This window comes from Carcharodon carcharias, chromosome 14 (genome assembly GCF_017639515.1).
Source record: "Carcharodon carcharias isolate sCarCar2 chromosome 14, sCarCar2.pri, whole genome shotgun sequence".
NCBI classification, from domain to species: domain Eukaryota; kingdom Metazoa; phylum Chordata; class Chondrichthyes; order Lamniformes; family Lamnidae; genus Carcharodon; species Carcharodon carcharias.
In genome coordinates this window covers 47877401-47898588 of record NC_054480.1, presented here as the reverse complement: position 1 = coordinate 47898588, position 21188 = coordinate 47877401, and the positions used below count along the sequence as shown (strand labels likewise).

The 21188-nt window shown below is 45.8% G+C and overlaps 1 long non-coding RNA gene across 1 annotated transcript; it reads right to left on the bottom strand.

Annotated features, from left to right (window-relative positions):
• Positions 1 to 14903: 14903 nt before the first annotated feature.
• Positions 14904 to 20959, bottom strand: LOC121286811. Its single transcript, XR_005945069.1, has 3 exons — positions 20585 to 20959; positions 19661 to 19868; positions 14904 to 15383 (listed from the first exon to the last, which is right to left on the bottom strand). It is a non-coding gene; the product is annotated as an uncharacterized LOC121286811 (long non-coding RNA).
• Positions 20960 to 21188: the final 229 nt, after the last annotated feature.

Sequence of the window (21188 nt, the reverse complement as noted above, 5' to 3'; positions counted from 1 at the left end):
CCCAATATTGGGTTCAAATGTGGTTCAACCCTGCAGTATGCCAGAAGCAGTCACCCGATCTTGATTTTGTTTGGATTGACCAATTAATGGCCAGTGGGCAGACTTGGGACTGCGGGTGGACTCTCAAAGCTGGAGGGTCAACAGGACGACCCATCATGGAAGGAGCTGCAGCCTGATATTGCAGGTAAGGAAGAGAGAGGGTGCCACAAGCTTGAGGCAGCCTCCTTGCATTTTTAAAACTTTTAAAATGAAAACAAATGGCTACAGCAGCTGGACCACTACTGAGAGGAAACCCTCCGTAGGGCGGCCTGTGGGGAGGAGAGGGACCTCAACATCCTTCTACAGCGCTTCCTACGGTGCCCGCCACCCACCCCACCCCACCCCCACCCGCCCCAGGCTATCACAGGGAAGCCACTCCTAGGTGACTGCTGTTCTCCCACACCACAGTAGACTTAAAGGTCGACTGGAAAGTTCTAGTTGGCATCTAATCAATGGCTTTAATTGACCTAATGAACATATCAGGTTAGCCATTCCACCCCCGATTTGGACTCCAGGAAAATAGATCAGGGCGGAAGATGTTGCAAGCCGGCCAGTGGGACAAATTATTCCCCTGCCCACTTATGTTTCCAAAACCCCCACCAACCTACATCAGGACAAATATCCTGCCCACTGTTTCTCACTCCGCAGATGCTGCCAGACCTCCTGAGCATTTCCAGCATTTTCTGTTCTTATTTCAGATATCCAGCATCCACAGTACTTTGCCTTTGTGTTAGAGTCAATAAGGTTCCTGACCCACAAAATTGGGCTCTGTGGTGCCCAGAGTTTCGGCCCAATAGGGGCTGTTTGGTGGCAAAATGGCATCCGCGTCTCATGTGCTCTCTTCCAGTGCAGGATGTTATACCAAACAGCACCTGAGTGAAGGTGTTAATGAGGACTTTAATGTGCGCCAGTAGCATGTTGATAATGCAGATCATGAGTGGTTAGCATGTAAAGCTGATTTGATGCCCCACTTCCACTTGGGACCTCTCGCTCTAGTTAACATGCTTTCTTAACCTTGCACGGCTGCAGGATGATTACTCCTCTGTAGATCAGGCACTCTGCAACAAATTCCAGTGTATCTGCAGCCAGAATGCATCTCCACTTTAAGAGCAGCAAACTGACTTTAATTAGTTTGGACTAGCTTTAAATGGTACTGATCTCACACAAACTTGGCTCCCTGCTGAGATGTGTAGCCATTTAGCAATGTCCTGGCTGCACACCACTATCATTTTAATCAGCAGTCAGCTCAACATTTGTATACTGCTTTCATCTTTGAATTGGCGCAAGTTAATTGTGCATCACAAGCCCACACCCATTTTCAGGAGCTCTTGAAATTTATCTATTATGAGAGGAAGTCGTACTAGAGGACAGGGGGAGAACTAATGTGGTTCCAAAGAGAGGTAGAACAAGTCCAGGGAACTTTAGGTGAGTTAGCTTAACGTTGGTTGAAAAGAAAATGGAATCTTTACTCAAAGATGTAATACAAAAACATCCAGGGAGGAATTTTCTGGCCCTGTTAGTGGCAGGTTTTGTGGCAGGTGGGTGCAGAAAATTGAAAGTGAGGCCCAAAGTCTGAATTCTGCTGGCGGGAAAACAAGTTGGAATTTTCCCCTCAGCACTTTCATGGCAAGTTGATGATGGGTCAGCGATCCTGCTGATCCTTGTCGGGAATGCCATTTGCATGCATGGCATTTCATGAATACTCATCAAAAAGGCAAATTGCTGGAATCACGTTGTCCTTCCTAATTATGTGCCATGCCAGCAGGAAGTTAGACCAGTCTGAATCACAACCAGATATAAATGGCGTGCAGCTGTCCACCTTCACTATGCTCGTGACTTTGAGCTGAGTGCAACATTCAAAGCCTACCTACAACAGCGCTGCTCCGGGTCGTCAGCATTGCTAAAACTGCTGTGTAAAGCGAGACTGATCAGACTGTCTGGTTGGGCTCCTCATGGTGGGTGCCTCTGATGTCTAGAGAGGCTGCTCCTGGTGGGTGCCTCTGGTATCTAGCATGGCTGCTCACATGGCTGTGCTTCTCTGCGGAGGATTGCACTCAGTGTGTTGTGCAGGTCTCTGGCAGGACCGCACTCTACCAACAGAAACCAGCATGAGGACCAAGGGTTGACAGTAACATGAGGGTGAAGAGAACAGGGGAGGGTTGGTGGGGGCGGGTGGGGGACAGATGGCAGGTAGAGGGATGATTGGGGGTTAGTGAGCTGGAGCCCGACATGGATGGGGTGAATGCAGAAACAGCAAGGGGGTGGGTGGGCTTCGTACGGCATGAATGGGATGGGATGTGCACAGACAATAGAGTAGGGATGGTGAGGTGTTACTGTAGCACAAGAGGGAAGGGTTGCATGTACACTCATGACTGGGGGTGGTTAAGGTTTGCACAAGAGGAAAGAGTTACACAGGGATTCATGGAGCAGGGAGGGAAATTGTGTTTTGTTCAGTCCTGAAGTAACCTGGGGGCTGAGTGACAGACAGTCATATTCCGGGGACTGCGGTCAAAAGATCCGGGTTAGAGATTAAAGGCAGCCCTGGGGCTCTGTGGGCCATACCTCAGGGCTTTGCATGACATGTGTGCCCCGGTCCCACTCCATGGAGGAGCAAGGCCTGTCTGCCCAATGGGGGTCAGGTACAATTGGTGTGCAGGGTGTGGTAATTGTCGCACATTTGATGGCCCTGGGGGTGGATGGCTTGGTACTGGGCTGCAGATGGGATCGACATGATCAGGGGAGGCGTCTGCAGCCTGTAAATGCAGAAAATGTAATAAAGGGGGTGATACTCAAAGATCTCGTGGTGGGGCGTAGGGGGTGGTGGTTGCCACTGTAAGTAGCCATGCACACAGCCTTGAGATTGGGAGGGGTGAGGTCCACATTGGGCATGGGTCATCCACAGTAATGGGTTCAGGGGGAAGGGCAGGAATGTCCACAACAGTAACTATGGGATCCAGGGTCACTGGTGGGGGGTGGGGGCAGTGGTGGTGCTGGATAGTCAACCTGCACATTTTGGGGTTCCTGGAGGGATAAGAATAGTGATGGGGAGCATCAAAGCTGGTCTGGAAGTAGAAGTGCAGCACCTCCATCTTGAGACCCTGAATCAGTGACACAGTTTAAAACTGAAACTGTAAAGAAATCTTGACAGGAGGGGTCTGAGACAGTGTGGGAGGAGCACATGGCTGGAATCAAGGGCCCTTTCAGGGATCACCTGTATGCTTACTATGTTCTTGACATGGAGATGACGGGTCACCTTATAGAACTCATGAACACTTTATTGAGAACTGAGAGTTGGAACCACAAAGTAATGATTCGCTTTTACACGAGACAGCAATAGTCAATGGACTGACATTAGAGGTGGTCTCATTGGGCATTTAAATGTCAGGAAGATGAGGAGAGAAGGAGCAACCAGCCATTAAGGGAACACAGCTGCTCGATACCTGCAAGATGCTCAATCATGCCTTGTAATGTGCATGTCCAACTGACATGGATTTAGGGCCAAAAGGCACCCAGTCATTCAAAAAGTGCAAGGCAAGCTTAATCTCTAATCCAAATCAGACATCGTATGAATGCCTTTACTGAGAGTGACTGTAGCATTACTGTCTTCAAGCCTCCTCTATCATTAATGAACCTGAGTTATCAGGTTGTTGGGTTGGCTTCTTAGGCATTTATAATCTGTGAGGGAGTGCCTCAGCTACAAGGCTGCAACAGGAAAAGGCGAGTAGTGCAGACGCATCACTAGGGCATGACAGTGGCTTTCTGTCTGAGAGTGGGAGGCCTACTATAGTTGGTCAATCAAAATTCATCTGTTGGATCTATCTGCCACAGGAAGAAGGAAGATTTAGTAGTGGAGGCTGCGTTCAATGCTGCCTCCTTGATGGCAGTACTAAGATTGAGGAGGAGAAGGGCCTGGCACCATCTAGCACAACTTAGAGAGGATCCCCAGCCTGAGGTGCATGGTCCAGGGGTCCCCAGGAAGAACCAAAAGATGAGGAGGCTAGATCCATCCCATGGATGTGACTGGCACAACCAAGGGTCTACCTTTCCCATTTGGAGATGTGGAAGAGGCAGTGTCTGTGATTGGCAAGAGATGTGGTGGCTCATATCTGCCACATTTTGCAGGAGAATCTAATGTCACATTGACTGGGAAGCCATTTTCTGCCAGTGCCTTTGAAGGTCACTGCCGCACTCAATTTATTTTGCAAGTGGCTCGTTCCAGGGATCCACAGGAGACCTATGTGGCATCTCTCAGTCCTCAGCACATAAATGTATAGAGGTGATGGATGCCCTGTACATTTTGACTCATCATTATATAACATTCACAATGGATGACACTAGCCAGGCTGCTAGATTTCTGGGATTTGCAGTGATCTGGTGTGTTGTAAAGTCTAAAGTAGTCTTATCCGACTTTTTCACTTTGAGGGGGTGGGGGGCACATTTCCATTTTTTTCTCACTTGAGGCCTGATTTCGGAAAGATAAGTTTGTGTTATGATCCCAGCTCATGTTACTACTGGACAAGTCAGATCCCACTATGAAACCATGCTGGATAGATCCTAACTTTGGTTTTTGACTTAGAAATCTTGGAGGTAAGTTATTAAACAAATTCACAGGAGTCCGCTGATGAACTTTTAACAAAAAAGAATAAAATCTTTATTAAACAAGAAAAATGAACTACATTATATCAGAAAAAGTGGTTGGAAAGATCTCAATAGAGTCACAAGAAAATTATTCAAATATTCACGAATCTTTCACCCCAGCTATATATTTATGACACATACAAATTCGGAAAGATAAAACAATTTATTGTATCTATCTTATACTCTAATATTCAGGGTAAATATGTGGTACATGTGAACCAATTGACAAACTGTGGTCAGGCCTCCACACTCCAAAATAAATGACTGATGAGACCAAACCAGATTCTGTGGATTTCTCAACACCCACCCAAACACTTGTCAGACCGTGAGTCAACCAGTCTCACTGACACTCTATCTTTCTCACAAGGGTTTCCAATCCCCACATTTGAAGATCTCACCTTGGAATTCTCTTAAAATGTTGCTCCCACTCGGATGGCTTCAACAATGATCCAGTGTTTCAATCTTGCCTTCTGAGATTCCTTTCCTCTGGATCTCTGAGTACACTCACACTTCACCTTCCAAGCACACTTTCAGATCTTCGGCCATGCCAAGCAGAAGACCACTGCTCCAAAAGGGCACCTTTGTCCTTACGGCCTGCAGCATGGAATCACCAACCTTTGGCTGCCTTCTCGGATCTTCAGGGCTTCTTTCAAGCCCACTTCACTTCAAGTCTGCTCCCCACAGCTCTCTCTCTTCAATTTGGAGCCTATTGCTCTGCTCCTTTCTCTCAACTTTACTTAACAGGATCTGTTTCTGATCTCTGCCCTTGTCCCTCACCTGGACCTCTCTCTGGTACTTGTTTCTGTCCCACTGCATGGTTTGGGATCTTCACTGTTTAGGGCCCTCTCCCTGTCTCCCTCCCCATATCCTGCTATCTACCCACCTTCTCTCAAATGGCACTCCTGTACGGGTTACCTGACCTCCAGTTTTGTGACAATTCACTTCCTCACTTCCTTTCCTTCTGCGCATGTGCGCAGGGCTAGTTCCTGGCCTAAAGTTGTGTAAATGGATGGTCTGCGCATGTCCTGGCCAGCGCGTGCGCAGAAGTTCCGAGGCCCAATGGGAACTGTAGTTCCTTAACTATGACTCCAATTTAAACTTAGGGTAAGTTTTATTTTTCTTTTTTTTATTTCATTACGTTTGGCACAATGTTAAACACGAATTTCAAAATAAAGTTGAGGTATAAAGAAAAGAAACAACTTGCTGAGCAAAAATAAAGCAATGTCAAAGCAATTAAGTGATAAGTAAAAAAAAGTAATTGATAAAGATCAACATTAGAGTGTGAGAGGGACAGAGTCTGTTTGTACGTCTCACTCCCATTCTTTTGATGCTCACTCATCCTCACCCACTGTGAGTGGGTGTGATTGTGTTTTGGTGTGTGGGGGTGAAGGTGAATGAGAATCCTGAGACTCCAAGTGAGCCAGACACACACACACACTCCCACAGTCACGCAATCCCGCTCTCTCTCTCCCACACTCACTTTCTCACACTCACTATCTCTGCAAGACTCACTCACACTCTTTTTCACTCTCTCTCTCACACACACTCTGGGCAGATATTTGCCCTTGATGGGTGTGCGGGCCCCACCGGCTCGGCAGCGGGTGGACAGCTGACCCTCGCCACTGAAACAGGGCCCGCCGCCATTTTGAGTGGGCGGGCCAATTAAGGCCTGCCCGACAGGAAGCGCTATGCGCTTCCTGTGAGGTGGGGGGAGGGAATCCCCAGCTGTCAAAGAGCACACTGCTCCCTGAGACAAAATGCTGTCTCAGGGAGATTACTGACAGTCCAAAAACCTTCAAAAATAGGAAAAATAGAAAAAAAATTTAAAATTATTAACATGTCCCCCTCATGTGACAATGTCACATGGGATGGGACATGTTAATAAATATCACATAAAATGTATTAAAGTTTTTAAAAATGGACATGAAACCTCATCCCACCAGTGGATGAGATTTCATGTATTATCAGACGCCTGCTGGGGCTCCTGGCCTGCCCGCCAGCCTTAAGGTTTGATGGGCAGGGCCTTTAATTGGCTTAATAATCCTGTCAATGGCCTCAATTGGCCATTGACAGGTCGGCAGGTGGACAGATGATTTCGCTGTCCGCCTGCCTGCCTAAAAATTTAAAGGGAGGAACAACCGACGAGTTCCCTCGTCATTTTCCCATTGGCAAGCGGGCCCCACCCCCAAATCGCCAACACGAAAATTAAGGCCTCTATTTTTCTCTCTCTCTCTCCCTCCCACACCACTGGGCAGCAAGTCTCTTCACCATCACCACTCCAGCAAGCACCACTGCATCCAGCCTCTTTTGGCCTGGCAGCCACTCTCTCCCCCATCCAGTCCGGCAGCCTCTTCCTCCTCACCCAGCCCTGCAGTCTCTTCCTCCCCTACATGGCTTGGCAGCCAGCGTCTGTCTCCCACTCTATCTCTCTCGCCCCTCGCTGCTGCCAATACCCCTTTTTCTGGAGCACCAGCATTGCTGCTTCTCTCCCACAGTTGCTGCTGATAGGCTCACAAGTGAGCAAACACGGGGCAGAAATGGCTCGTGATTGGAGGAGCAGGCCACAATGGGGGGCTTCATGGATCACATCCGGCCTGCAGGCCATGCATTGGACAAGCCTAGCCGAAAGGTTCCAAACTCAAGATCAGACACTTTCAGGAAAGAGATTGACACATCTTCGTGATGTTACATAAGAAGTGAGCAACTAACATGCTTCCACTAAACCTCGCATGAATCTGAGGCTCACAAAGGGAGGCAATCATGGACTGGGAGCTTGGGTCACCCTCGCAATAAGAGGGAACATATATGTATATGAATGACACATTCAAATCATGAGACTATTGTCATGAACACGAAATGTACTTACAAAGGTGCTTTATATATACAGTGAGTGAACAGCCATGCCCCCATAGTGATCTCAGAATTTCTTACTTTTTCTAACCCTACTGCTTCGCCTTGGTGCATTCCCAACATCCACAACAGAGGTGGAGGCAGCCTGCTTGACTGCTACACCCTGTTGGCTGTGGTGACCTTGATGGGTGTCCTGTGGAGGTCTGGAGGGCCCAGGCCTGCTTTGGGTCTTCTGCTGTGAAGCAGGTGCATTCTCCTTGGCCTATGGAGCTAGAGGTGATGGAGTCACAGGCAGAGGGGATTGGGTAAGGTTGGACACTCTCAGAATCTCCTGGGTGGATGGCACTGGAGTGTCCAACTGATGGTTCTTCTCCCTGTGGGTGCCCGAAGGCCCCTGTCTGACTCCTTGAGGAGAAGGTGCTTGCCTAGACACTGATGGATCACATGCCTATAGTGATAGAGTGCCAGTCCGAGCTGCTGCACCAAGTTCTCCAAAGTGGCCACCCCCTTCCCATGGAGACCTTGAGGCACTTGCATGTCAGAGCCATGACATCAGAGAGAATGCGAATGGACTCCTCCGTCCTTCGCTCCAATCTGTTGATTGCCTCTTGCAACTCTGCCTGATGGTCCGTCACCCATCGTTGCAACTCGTGAATTTGTGAGACGGCAGCTTCCAGAGGTTCATCATCTGATTCGGATTCAGCAGGTGCCTAATCTCCAGCAGTCCTCTTGAGTGCCAGAGACCTGGGCTGTCACTGCCACTGACTGCTGTGGGGACGTGTCAGTGAGATGTTCCCCAGAATGTGATCTTGAGACAACTCTATAACTATGTCTCTGTGCTGGTGGAAGGTGCGGGTAAACACAATGACGGGTCGCTTTCTAATGGCTCCTCAGCTTCCTCCTCTGAGGTGAGCTGGGAGCTGGGGCTTAGAGTAGTTCTGGTGGTCTGTCTGGGCCTGATGGTGCATGTAAGACAGAGAAGACAGATTGAGTTCATGGGCAGGCTGAGTACAACACTTTGAATGTCAGGATGTGATCAGCTAATGGGGGGCTCATCCGTTCTGACTTGCTGGGAGAGCTGGGAGGGGCCGATCTCACCTTCACCACAGGAATGATCTCTGTCCTCCCCTGCCAACTCAGCGGCATCCTCCTCAAAACAACTGAGATCCATGATGTTGGCCACTCCTTTTCCAGTCTAGGCTCTCTCCTTGTGGGAAAGCTTGATCTGCATGAAGCCAAACAGATGGAATGTGATGAGATATGGAGCAGAGGTTAAGAAGCATGCATGCCTGCGGTGTGTGCTGTGCCCTCCCCAGTAAGGGCTGAAGATGCTGTTGTTCAGGATGATAGATGCAATACTGATGTTAAAGTGCCCGTGAGACAATCAGTACTGATGTATCCCACGCTAATATTGTGTGAGATCCCTGAGGAGTGTAACCCTTTGACTGCATGATGCCTTTATTAAAGTGCGAGATTGGAGTGAGCTTGAGTGGATGAGACCATTCATCCTCTTCCTGCACTACAGGACATTCGTTGGCAGTTGCCCGCAGCACTGATCTCCTTTGCGACTACCTTCCAAGTCAGCGAGGTGAGTTTGGCGGACCTCCTGGAACCATCCCTTGGGTAAAGGGCATCCAGGTGTTGGTGGACACCTCTCATTAAAGCCTCCAGGGAGCCTTGGCTAACCCTTGGGGCTGAATTCTTCTTAGCCCTGGGGCCATCTCAGGGTCAGTGGTGAACACAACTGGGCTGCAGAGAGTGAATTTTGTGTTCAGGTGGTATTTAAATATGGTGCCAGGACCTTCAACCCCATTAGGTGATGGTGGAGTGGATGAATCAGCGCCCTGCCAAGTGATTCAGAGAGCTGCTCGCTGAAAACAGGCACCATATCCTGCCTTGCAACACAGCAGGAAATGTGCTGTTTATGCTGCCCACCACTGCACTTAGTCTCCTGAGTGGAAAATTCTGCTCCTAAAAACTGAAAAGAACGTAAAGCATAGGAAATAGGAGCAGAAGCAGACCTTACAGTCCCTGGAGCCTGTTGCCCTGTTCAATAAGACATAAATGACCTGATCTTGGCCTCAACTCCATTTTCCTTCTCGTTACCCATAACCCTTTACTCCCCTATAATTCAAGAATCTGTCCATCTTAGCCTTGAATACTTTCACAGACTAAACCTCCACACTTCTCTAGGTAGAGAATGGCAAAGATTAACACTCGTCTAAGAGAAGAAATTCCTCAACTCTGCCTTAATTGAGCGACTACTTATTCTGAAACTATGTCCTCTTGTTCTAGTTTCCCCCATGAGGGGAAATATCCCTTCAGCATCTACTCTGTTAAACCCCCTCACAATCTTATATTTTTCAATAAGATCATCTCTCATTCTTATAAACTCTAATGAGTTATAGGCCCAACCTGTTCAACCTTTCCTCATAAGACAAACCATCCATTCCAGTAATCAATCTAGTGAACCTTTGCTGAGTTGCCTATACTGTAAGTATATCCCTCCTTAAGGAAGGAGGCCTAAACTGTATGCTGTGCTCTAGACGTGGTCTCACCAATGTCCTGTCCATTTGAAGCAAGACATACCTACGTTTATATTGTGTCCCCCTTGCAACAAAGACCAACATTCCATTTGCCTTGCCATGCTGTATCTGCATGCTAACTTCTTAAGTTTTGTACACAAGGACACTCATATCCCTCTGTACCACAGTTTTCTGCAGTCTTCCTCTATTTAAATAACATTTTGCTTTGCTATTCATCCTACCAAGATGGATAACCTCACATTTTCCCAGTCTATTCTATCTGCCATTTTTTTGTCGACTCTTTCAACCTATCTATATTCCTTTGCAGATTCTTTCCTTGCTTTCCCACCTATCTTTATGTCGGCAGCAAATTTGGCAACGATACAGTTGGTCCAAGTCCTCCACCCAAGTCATTAATATAGATTGTAAAGAGTTGAGGCTTCAGCACTGCTTCCTATACTCCGCTGGTTATAGTTTGCCAATTATAAAATTTACCCCATCTCTCTCATTTGTTAGTTAGCCATCCTATATCTGTCATTATATTTCTCCCCCCGCCACCCCAATATCATAGCCTCTTAACAAATGCAATAACCTTTTTAATGTGGCACCTTATGAAGTGTGTTGTGTACTGCACTAAGAATAGACTCATTATGTGGGTTCGCTGTAAACATTCATGTTGAAGACTTTACGCCTCCCAAGCAGAGAGGACAATATAGCAAAATGCTGTGCTCTTACAATGTACTAAGAATGTCTTTTGGAAATCCAAATACACTATATCTACAAGTTTCCCTCTATTTACACTGCTTGTTACGTCCTCAATGATCTCTAATAGGTTTGTCAAACAAAATTTCCCTTTCACAAAACCTGTTGACTCTGCTTGATTTTTCATTAGTGCCCCATTTAGAGTGTTCCTAATAATTGATTCTCATATTAGAGTGATTTTCATAGAAGGGACCATTTTTGAATACGCTTCCAGACATGACTTTAATTTTCAGTTTAGTGCAGTTAATATGCCTCAAGACACTGAATGGATTTCTTCTATTATTCTATATCTAGGTTCCAATCTGTTTTGGACGACAATGTTTCAACTTGTCTTGGTGAGAGTTGGCTCATCCCTAGTCTCTGCTGACAGGACAGAAATGAATTCTCAGCCTCTGCTGGCTGAAAGAAAATGATTCCAGGCATCTCTTGGTGGGACAGGATCTTTTTGTTCTTGTCCCTCTGTTCAGGCTGATTGCCTGTGGCCGCTCCAGATTCTCTCAGCAGCAACCTCTTCCAGGGGTCCCCAGCATCAGAGATGCCAGTCTTCAGCCAATTCAATTCACTCCACGTGAAATCAAGAAATGGCTGAAGGCATTGGACCTGCAAAGGCTATGGGCCCTGACAATATTCCGGCAATTGTACTGAAGACTTGTGCTCCACAACTTGTTGTGCCCCCAGCCAAGCTGTTCCAGTACAGCAACAAAACTGGCATCTACCTGGCTATGTGGAAAATTGCCCAGTTATGTCCTGGACACAAAAAGCAGGACAAATTCAACCCAGCCAATTACCACCACATCAGTATACTCCTGATATCAGTAAAGTAATGGAAGGGGTCATCAATAGTACTATCAAGCGGCACTTACTTAGCAGTAACCTGCTCACTGATGCCCAGTTTGTGTTCCACCAGGGCCACTCAGCTCCTGACCTCATTACAGACTTGGTTCAAACATAGACAAAAGAAGCAGTCCACATCCAAATGCAGCAAGACCTGGACAATATTCAGGCTTGGGCTGACAAGTGGTAAATAACATTCACACCACACAAATGTCAGGTAATGACCATCTCCAACAAGAGAGAATTTAACTATGACCTCTTGATGTTCATCAATGAATCCCTCACTATCAACATCCTAGGGTTACCATTGACCGGAAACTTAACTGGACTAGGCATATAAATACTGTGGTTACAAGAGCAAGTCAGAGGCTAGGAATTGTGTGACGAGCAACTCACCTCCTGACCCCCCGAAGCCTGTCCACCATCTACAAGGGACAAGTCTGGAGTGTCATGGAATACTCACCACTTGCCTGGATGGGTGCAGCTCCCACAACACTCAAGAAGCTTGACACCATCCAGGACAAAGCAATCCACTTGATTGGCACCACATCCACAAACAGTCACTCCCTCCAGCACCGACGCACAGTAGCAGCAGTGTGCACCATCTATAAGATGCACTGCAGGAATTCACCAAGACTCATTCAACAGCATCTTCCAAACCCATAACAACTGCCATCTAGAAGACAAGGGCAGCAGATAGATGGGAACATCACCATCTAGAAGTTTCCCTCCAAGTAACTCACCATCCTCACTTGGAAATATATCGTCGTGCCTTCACTGTCGCTGGATCAAAATTCTGGAACTCCTTTCCTAACAGCACTGTGGGTGCACCTACACATGGACTACAGAGGTTCAAGAAGACAGCTCACCACCACCTTCTCAAGGGCAACTAGAGATCGGCAATAAATGCTGGCCCAACCAGCGAAGCCCACGTCCCGTGAATGAATTTTTTAAAAACTCTGGCCAGGGTTGGGCTTGTGGCTGTTGAAGGGTCATGAGGACTCGAAACGTTAATTGTACTTTTCTCCGCCGATGCTGCCAGACCTGCTGAGTTTTTCCAGGTATTTCTGTTTCTGTTTTTGTTTTGGGCTTGTAGCCTTTCTGGGGCACCCACAAACATCCAGTAAAGGTTCCAGGGCTCCGGGCTCAGTGTTCTCCCCTCACCTTCTCTGCATCTGTGTTGCCACCAGCCAACAGCTTGTTGCTGGAGGAGAGGCAGTGGCCGAGATCCGATAACTTCTCTGCCTTTTTTATCTCTCTGTTAACAGGTAAACAGAGAGCAGATCTTGTTGTCTGACAGGAGGAGCCGCCAGAATCAGTCAGCTCACTGTTTTGTCTAAAAATTACTGGTCAGGAATGTAATGCACCTTTATTGCATTTTTTTTACGAGAAAATTATTTTTGTTTAGCACATTTTCATTTAGCACACAATTTTCCAGGAACATATTAGGTGCTAAACAAGGGATGCCCGAACAATCCCCATCCACCACTACTCTCCTCCGTCTGGCTGAACTTGTTCTCACACTGAACAATTTCTCCTTCAACTCCTCTCACTTCCTCCAAATAAAAGGTGTGGCTATGGGTACCCGCATGGGCCCCAGCTATGCCTGTCTCTTTATGGGGTATGTGGAACATTCCTTGTTCCAGTCCTACTCCGGCCCCCTTCCACAACTCTTTCTCCGGTACATTGATGATTACTTCGGTGCTGCTTCATGCTCTCGTCGGGACTTGGAAAAATTTATTAATTTTGCTTCCAATCTCCACCCTCCATCATTTTCATGTGGTCCATCTCTGACACTTCCCTTCCCTTCCTTGACCTCTCTGTCTCAATCTCTGGTGATAGACTGTCCACCAATACCCATTACAAACCTACCGACTCCCACAGCTACCTCGACTACAGCTCCTCACACTCTGCTTCCTGTAAGGACTCCAACCCATTCTCTCAGATCCTTCGCCTCGTCGCATCTGTTCCGATGATGCTACGTTCAAAAACAGTTCCTCTGACATGTCCTCCTTCTTCCTTAACCGAGGTTTTCCACCCACGGTCGTCGACAGGGCCCTCAACCGTGTCCGGCCCATCTCCCGCACATCCGCCCTCACGCCTTCTCCTCCCTCCCAGAAACGTGATAGGGTCCCCCTTGTCCTCACTTATCACCCCACCAGCCTCCGCATTCAAAGGATCATCCTCCGCCATTTCCGCCAACTCCAGCATGATGCCACCACCACATCTTCCCTTCAGCCCCCCCCTGGCGGCATTCCGTAGGGATCGTTCCCTCTGGGACACCCTGGTCCACTCCTCCATCACCCCCTACTCCTCCACCTCCTCCTATGGCACCACCCCATGCCCACGCAAAAGATGCAACACCTGCCCCTTCACTTCCTCTCTCCTCACTGTCCAAGGGCCCAAACACTCCTTTCAAGTGAAGCAGCATTTCACTTGCATTTCCCCCAATTTAGTCTACTGCATTCGTTGCTCCCAATGTGGTCTCCTCTACATTGGAGAGACCAAACGTAAACTGGGTGACCGCTTTGCAGAACACCTGCAATCTTTCTGCAAGAATGACCCAAACCTCCTAGTCGCTTGCCATTTTAACACTCCACCCTGCTCTCTTACCCACATGTCTGTCCTTGGCTTGCTGCATTGTTCCAGTGAAGCCCAACGCAAACTGGAGGAACAACAGCTCATCTTCCAACTAGGCACTTTACAGCCTTCCGGACTGAATATTGAATTCAACAACTTTCGGTCTTGAGCTCCCTCCTCCATCCCCAGCCCCTTTCTGTTTCTTCCCCCTTCCTTTTGTTTTTTCCCAATAAATTATATATTTTTCTTTTCCCACCTATTTCCATTATTTTTAAATATTTTATGCTCCCCCCACCCCCACTAGAGCAATACCTTGAGTGCCCTATCATCCATTCTTAATTAGCACATTCGTTTAGATAATATCACCAACTTTAACACCTATGTGTTCTTTTGTTCTGTTGTCTGTAACACCTTTTGATGATCTGCTTCTATCACTGCTTGTTTGTCCCTACAACCACACCACCCCCCCTACCCCCACAGCTTAAACCAGCTTATATTTCACCCCTTTCTTGGATTCACTCAGTTCAGTCGAAGGGTCATGAGGACTCGAAACGTCAACTCTTTTCTTCTCTGCCGATGCTGCCAGACCTGCTGAGTTTTTCCAGGTAATTCTGTTTTTGTAAAGTATGGTCATATTATTCAATTCAGTTCAATTCACTTTCTCTTTATTACCTTCATGAAAATTCATAGGGAAACTCATTTTGAGTAACATTGCCTGTTCATTAAAAAAATACATATAAATGAATGAAGACAATAAAAAAAGAAAATTACCTTAAACAGAGATCTAACTTTAATTAAATATGTATTAAAATACTATTCCAATACATTAAAATAATCAGTCAGTCATTGTTTCCCCCTTGGCCTGATTTGAGGCGACCTCGATCCTTTATTGATAAACGTTGACCTCTCCTTTTCGCACATGGTCTCACTCCTTCTCATTTCCATCCCACTCTGAATTCAGGTTGTTTTAGCCCTGAATATGGGTTATCGCTTGATGTTACCCACACAGACAAAGTTGGCTGTAGTTCTGCGAGTTGAGACAGAGCCGGGTGGTCGTACATGATATCATGTTCGGCTGCTTTGCTCATTCGCATTCTCGGCAGACGTGCTTCCTCCTGGTCCATTTCAGCCTCGGCAGCTGTGTTTCCTCTTGGCCTAAATAAAAACAAAAAACTGCGGATGCTGGAAATCCAAAACAAAAACAAAATTACCTGGAAAAACTCAGCAGATCTGTTGAAGGGTCATGAGGACTCGAAACATCAACTCTTTTCTTCTCCGCCGATGCTGCCAGAGCTGCTGAGTTTTTCCAGGTAATTCTATTTTTGTTCCTCTTGGCCTGCCTGGTTTAAAGAAAAGCTGTAGCTGTGCCGGCACAGCTTGGCTAGTGGTGTCCAAGCCTTGCATAATTTTTGAATTACCTGGGAAATGGGGAGCCTATAGTTCCCTGTTGCTTTCTCCATGGCAATGCCTTGACCAATCAGAGTCAACTTGCCAACCATTCAGCACCCTTTTTTCTTGTATTTTAAATTGTTGTGATCTTTTGAAATTTTGGCATTCTTGTGTTTGTCCTGATGAGTGCAAGACAAAAAGCCTTGGCAACATGTCTCTCTTATCAGCAAAATTCAGAGAATAAAAGAACACTATTTGTGCCTGAATAGAAGACTCAAAAAGCTAAACACATGGCCACCTCACAACATGACCTTCTAAATATGGGAAAAGGTATCAAGTATGAATGAACAGTGGATTGAATAAAGAAATGAAAAGAAATAATTTTTAATTAACAAGTCCTGCAAACTATTACATCAATGATATTGTGCACCTCATTTAAAAAATAAGTAACTTACTCCAGTATTAATTTATAGGTGTCAATACTTATTAGATTAGAGATTACTAGATTTATAAATTGATGCATTGCAAGAGCGACCAGTATCGATCTCTGATTGTAAAGACACATCATCCCTACCACATGGAGTTATTGAGGCAAATAGTATAGATGCACTTAAGGGGAAGCGACATGAGGAAGAAAGCAGTTGAAGTTCATGCTGATAGGGACAGAAAGAGCAGGGTGGGAGGAGACTCTTGTGGAGCATAAACACCAGCATAGGCTACTAGGCCAAAGGCCTGTTTTTGTGCTGTAGTTTTGGTGTAAAATTTCATGTAAATTCCATGAACAATTGTGGGAAATGAAACTACCTCCAGATTCCTGGCTAGCAAGAGGAATCCCAGGAAGCCTGATTGAGAGTTGCAAGGGGAGTTGTTGTAAACCAGTGCAGTCACCAGATTGCTCAACTGCGTATAGCCTTTTTACATGCTCTGAATGAAAGATGTAATGTCACTAGATGGTTTAAGGTAAACTACATGGCAGTGATAGCATATTCTACACCAAGTCTTCTTTCCTGCATTACTTATTGAGGCAGAAATCCTGATCCCTTTGGCTGATACATTCCTCTGTGTGCAAAGTGACTCTTCAGGTGACCAAAGATTTTTTTGAGGTGAGATCTTCATTACAGAATCAACTGTTTTTTGATCTGTAGATGAATCGTATGTTAAGATTCAGTAATGGTCTTTACACTGCAAGGTGATGACAGCTAAAAACAGTTTTCCTGCTAAGCAAGTCTCTTGAGCTATGTTGGCAGCTACAATGTGGTAAATATGCAGCTCTACAGATGCCTTGGAGACTGAATTTAGCATGACTGAAGACACAGTGGTTATGAAAATCAGCCGGAGGAGCTCCCCTCTGAGATCCTTTTTCTACTGAAATATTGATGTTGTCTTAGTTTGTTCTCAGGGCAGACTTAGAACTGAATTTATATTTTATGCTTAGTTTTCTTGATTTTTTAAAAGTGTGTTCTTTTTCTCTACTAGTGTGTCTCTTGAATCACAATATTATTATGTCATCACAATCTTTACCTAATGAAACATGATGGCAAATTTGTAGATATTAAATGAACCAGTATGTTTTGTTTTGTTTCGTGTTATTGGGTACTATGAGAAAATTAGCCTGGCAATGTTTGGAGCCTGTTTCTGATACATTATACAGAGGAATCTCATAGAAAATTCAGATACACCCATATGAATGATCAATTTTCAAAATGGCTGAAGGCTTGGTGTCAAAGACATTCTCAAAAGCATTTACAACAAAAACAAAAATTGCTTGAAAAACTCAGCAGGTCTGACATCACCTGTGGAGAGGAAGACAGAGTTAACGTTTCGAGTCCGTAAGACTCTTCATCAGAACTTTGATGAAGAGTCATACGGACTCGAAACGTTAACTCTGTCTTCCTCTCCACAGATGCTGTCAGACCTGCTGAGTTTTTCCAGTAATTTTTGTTTTTGTTTCAGATTTCCAGCATCCACAGTATTTTGCTTTTATCTCAAAAGCATTTAGTTTGTTCTATTGTGGTCAGTTGTCACACTACTTAATATAGATTTACAGTTAACAAGTAGATACTTTGTTCTTTGACAGGGGCTAAAAGAATATCTGGATTATTAGGCCTTAGTAATTTGGCCTAGTAACTAGGCCAAAGATGGTAACAGCAACACAGATTTTCAGTAACACTAGCACTTTTAAAGTCACTACAAATGCCACCCGTGGTATCAACCATCAAAGTCAAACTGTTTGTCTCAGATTGCTGCTTCATTGATCAGAAATTAAATTGCTTTCTTTACTGTTTTTGACACCAAAGCAGTAACTGAGAACATTAAAAAGTGATTTTCTGTTCACAGGCTTTTTCAACAGACTAGGAGTCATTTACCAAAGTGACCATTTGACTTCTTGCAGTCAATTGAACTCTTTTTTTGGAAACTCAAAAGAGGTTTGATTACAGTATCCAGATGTGGGCTGATAAGTGGCAAGTAACATTTGCGCCACACAAGTGCCAGCCAATGCCCATATCCAACTAGAGAGAATCTAACCATCACTCCTTAACATTCAATGGCACTATCATCACTGAAATCCCCACTATCAACATCCTGGGGGTTACCATTTAATAGAAACTGAACTGGACTAGACAAAAAAAACTGTGGTTACAAGAACAGATCAGAGGCTAGGAATCCTGTGGCGAGTAACTCACCTCCTCACTCCCTAAAGTCGGTCCACCATCTACAAGGCACAAGTCAGGAGTGTGATGTAATACTCTCCACTTGTCTGGATAAGTGCAGCTCCAACAACATTCGAGAAGCTTGACACCATCAAGACAAAGCAGCCCACTTGATTGGCACCCCTTGCGCAAACATTCACTACCTCCATCCCTACACACAGTGACAGCAGTGTGTACCATTCTATAAGATGCACTGCAGAAACTCACCAAGGCTCCTTAGGCAGCATCTTCCAAACCCATAGCCACTACCATCAAGAAGGATGAGGGCAGCAGACACATAGAAACACCAGCACCTGGAAGTTGCCATCCAAGCCACTTATCATCTTGACTTGGAAATATATTGCTGTTCCTTCACTGTCACTGGGTCAAAATCCTGGAACTCCCTCCCTAACAGCACTGTTGGTGTACCTACACAACATGGACTGCAGTGGTTCAAGAAGGCAACTCACCACCACTTTCTCAAGGGCAGCTAGGGATGAGCAATAAATGTTGGCCCAGCCAGTGACGCCCACACCCCATGAATGTAAATAAAACAACATTGAGTTAGTTTCCAAAAACTGATTTGGCTAACAAGAAATTATAATACAGGAAACACTTCACCAGCTTTTACTAAGGATGTATATAGTTCATTGTAAATTTAGAAACTGCAAGCCAGTCACAAAGCAACTTAGCCAAATGAATAATGTGTGGTTGAGAAAAAAATGAAGAGCTTTGGGACTGAATTTTTATCCCCCACCAGGGTTGGGAATGGAGTAGTGCGGGCACAGAACATCGTGCTGTTGGCCTGCGTGCCAGTCCCCTGGCTTCATTGCACCCCTGGACCATTTTCTTAGAGGTGGATGGTTGGGTGGCAGGTCTATCCAAGTGTAGCAGCATGTAGCCTCAAGTTGCTTATTAGGACTTGTTGTCAGAGGCCAACTGGAATTTTCCAGTCGATCTCCAAGTGCTCACAGGCAGCAGGAGACAATGGAGGTGGCCTCCTGCTGCAAATCGGTGGAGCCTGTGCTCCAGACAGGCTTAGTGATCCTTAATGCCTACCTGGATTCAGCAGCAGCTGCAGTTTGCCCTGTAGTGATTCCCTCCCAGCCCTAATCCATCCCTCAAGGAAAAATCAATTTCAACCAGTTGGAAAAGCCAACTGGTCATGACTGATTTCTAATGGAACAACAGATTACAATCAGTTTTGACTAGAATAACTGGAGATTATAACTGGACACCAGCTGATATCTACAGTTGTCCAGTTGGATTTAACAGATACATTGGAATCTTACTGGAACCAATTGACTTGTTTACTGGCTTAACTGTATACAACTGGGAGAACCTAGCACTTACAATGGGAAGCCTGTTGTGATTCCACTTTCCCAGTTGACTTCAACTGCAACCATTTGAATCTTATTGGGACCAGTTGACTTCTGCTGGGACAAGCTGATTGGCAAACTGCAACCAGTTGGAATTAAGTGGAGGGTGTTGCCATGTAGCTGCTTCAATGGTTCTTTGAACTGGAAGCTGTACCAGTTGAATCCAACTGGATTAAGACTGCCTAAGGCAAAAAGACATTAGTGTGTCAGTGCAGTTTCACATCACGTTTGCAGTGTGTTGTAATGAGCACAATATTTATCTCCTTACCTCGCATTTATGAATGTGTTAGCCAAATATAAGTTTATTAATGCTGTGCATTTAACCATTTAAAGATTTTTTATTTTTTTCGGAGTAGTCACATACAAAGGGTCACAAAATGGCAAAATGTAAACTGTTTTATATTGAAAACTTCCCAGGATAAGGGGAAAAAAATCAAAAGACCTTTTCTCAATAAGAAGCATGCAAAAAGCCATTATGGGAGTAAACATTGCCATGAGTACTTCAGTCGCCATGATAATTATAACTCAGTGGTAGCATTTCTTACACTTAGTGATTAGGAAATAACCTCATTCTCCGATAACCCCTTGACAAGAATGGATAATGGCAAAACCTACATGGGCACCAATTAAGACCATCAGTTGAAAAAGTGGCAAATATGATTGGAACAAAACTCAAGAAAATGAACACATTTTGAAAAAAATGAATACAAGAACGGAACATAACTTGTATTTGCTTATTTCTTATGTTGATAAGTAATGATGAACATTACAAATACACTGTGGGAAGATAACCCCTTGCTGCACTTTCCCTCTACCAGCCATCTGTTCCCCCTCACCGGTTATGGCCGCCCCTGTAGTACTCCCCTCACCATCACTCAATGCATCCTACCCGCCTCACCGTTATGGCCTCACTCTCTCTGGCATTCGGATGCCCTCGGCTCCCACTGCTTGCCAACCTGGTCCTGATCGTCAAGTCTCTCCCTGGGGCTGCTTGCCCTCCTGAGCGAGAATGAGTGGCTCGGGAGATGCGGCTTCGAAAGAGGGTGAGCAGCCCCGGCAAAACACTGGGTGACCTGGAGGTCGGAAGAGAGTGGCGTCGACTGCCGGGGATGATGAGACGAGTGCCAGGGCGGCCGGGAACAGCCATAAAGGAGAGCGGGAAGGATGCGTTCAGAACTGGACAGGGCGGGAACGACCATTCCCGGGGAGCAGAACATAACCAAACATTATTAGGGAGCGGGAGACAAAGCAATGAAGCAGGCCCCAGGCTGCCAGGAGGAAACCCCAACCACAACGCCCTGATTGGCCAGCTTTAGCAAACTCACTTTCTGATTGGTCAAAGCGTTTATCAATCAGCAGTGGATGTCCCCTCCCCTGCGATGTTGCATTCTGGGTAAAGGAGGGACCATTTGTCTTTTTGAATGCCTTCGGAGAGCCGGCACGAGGATTTGACAGTTTTACTGCAGATAGGTCTGAGGCTATGGAGCTGTTTTGATATCACT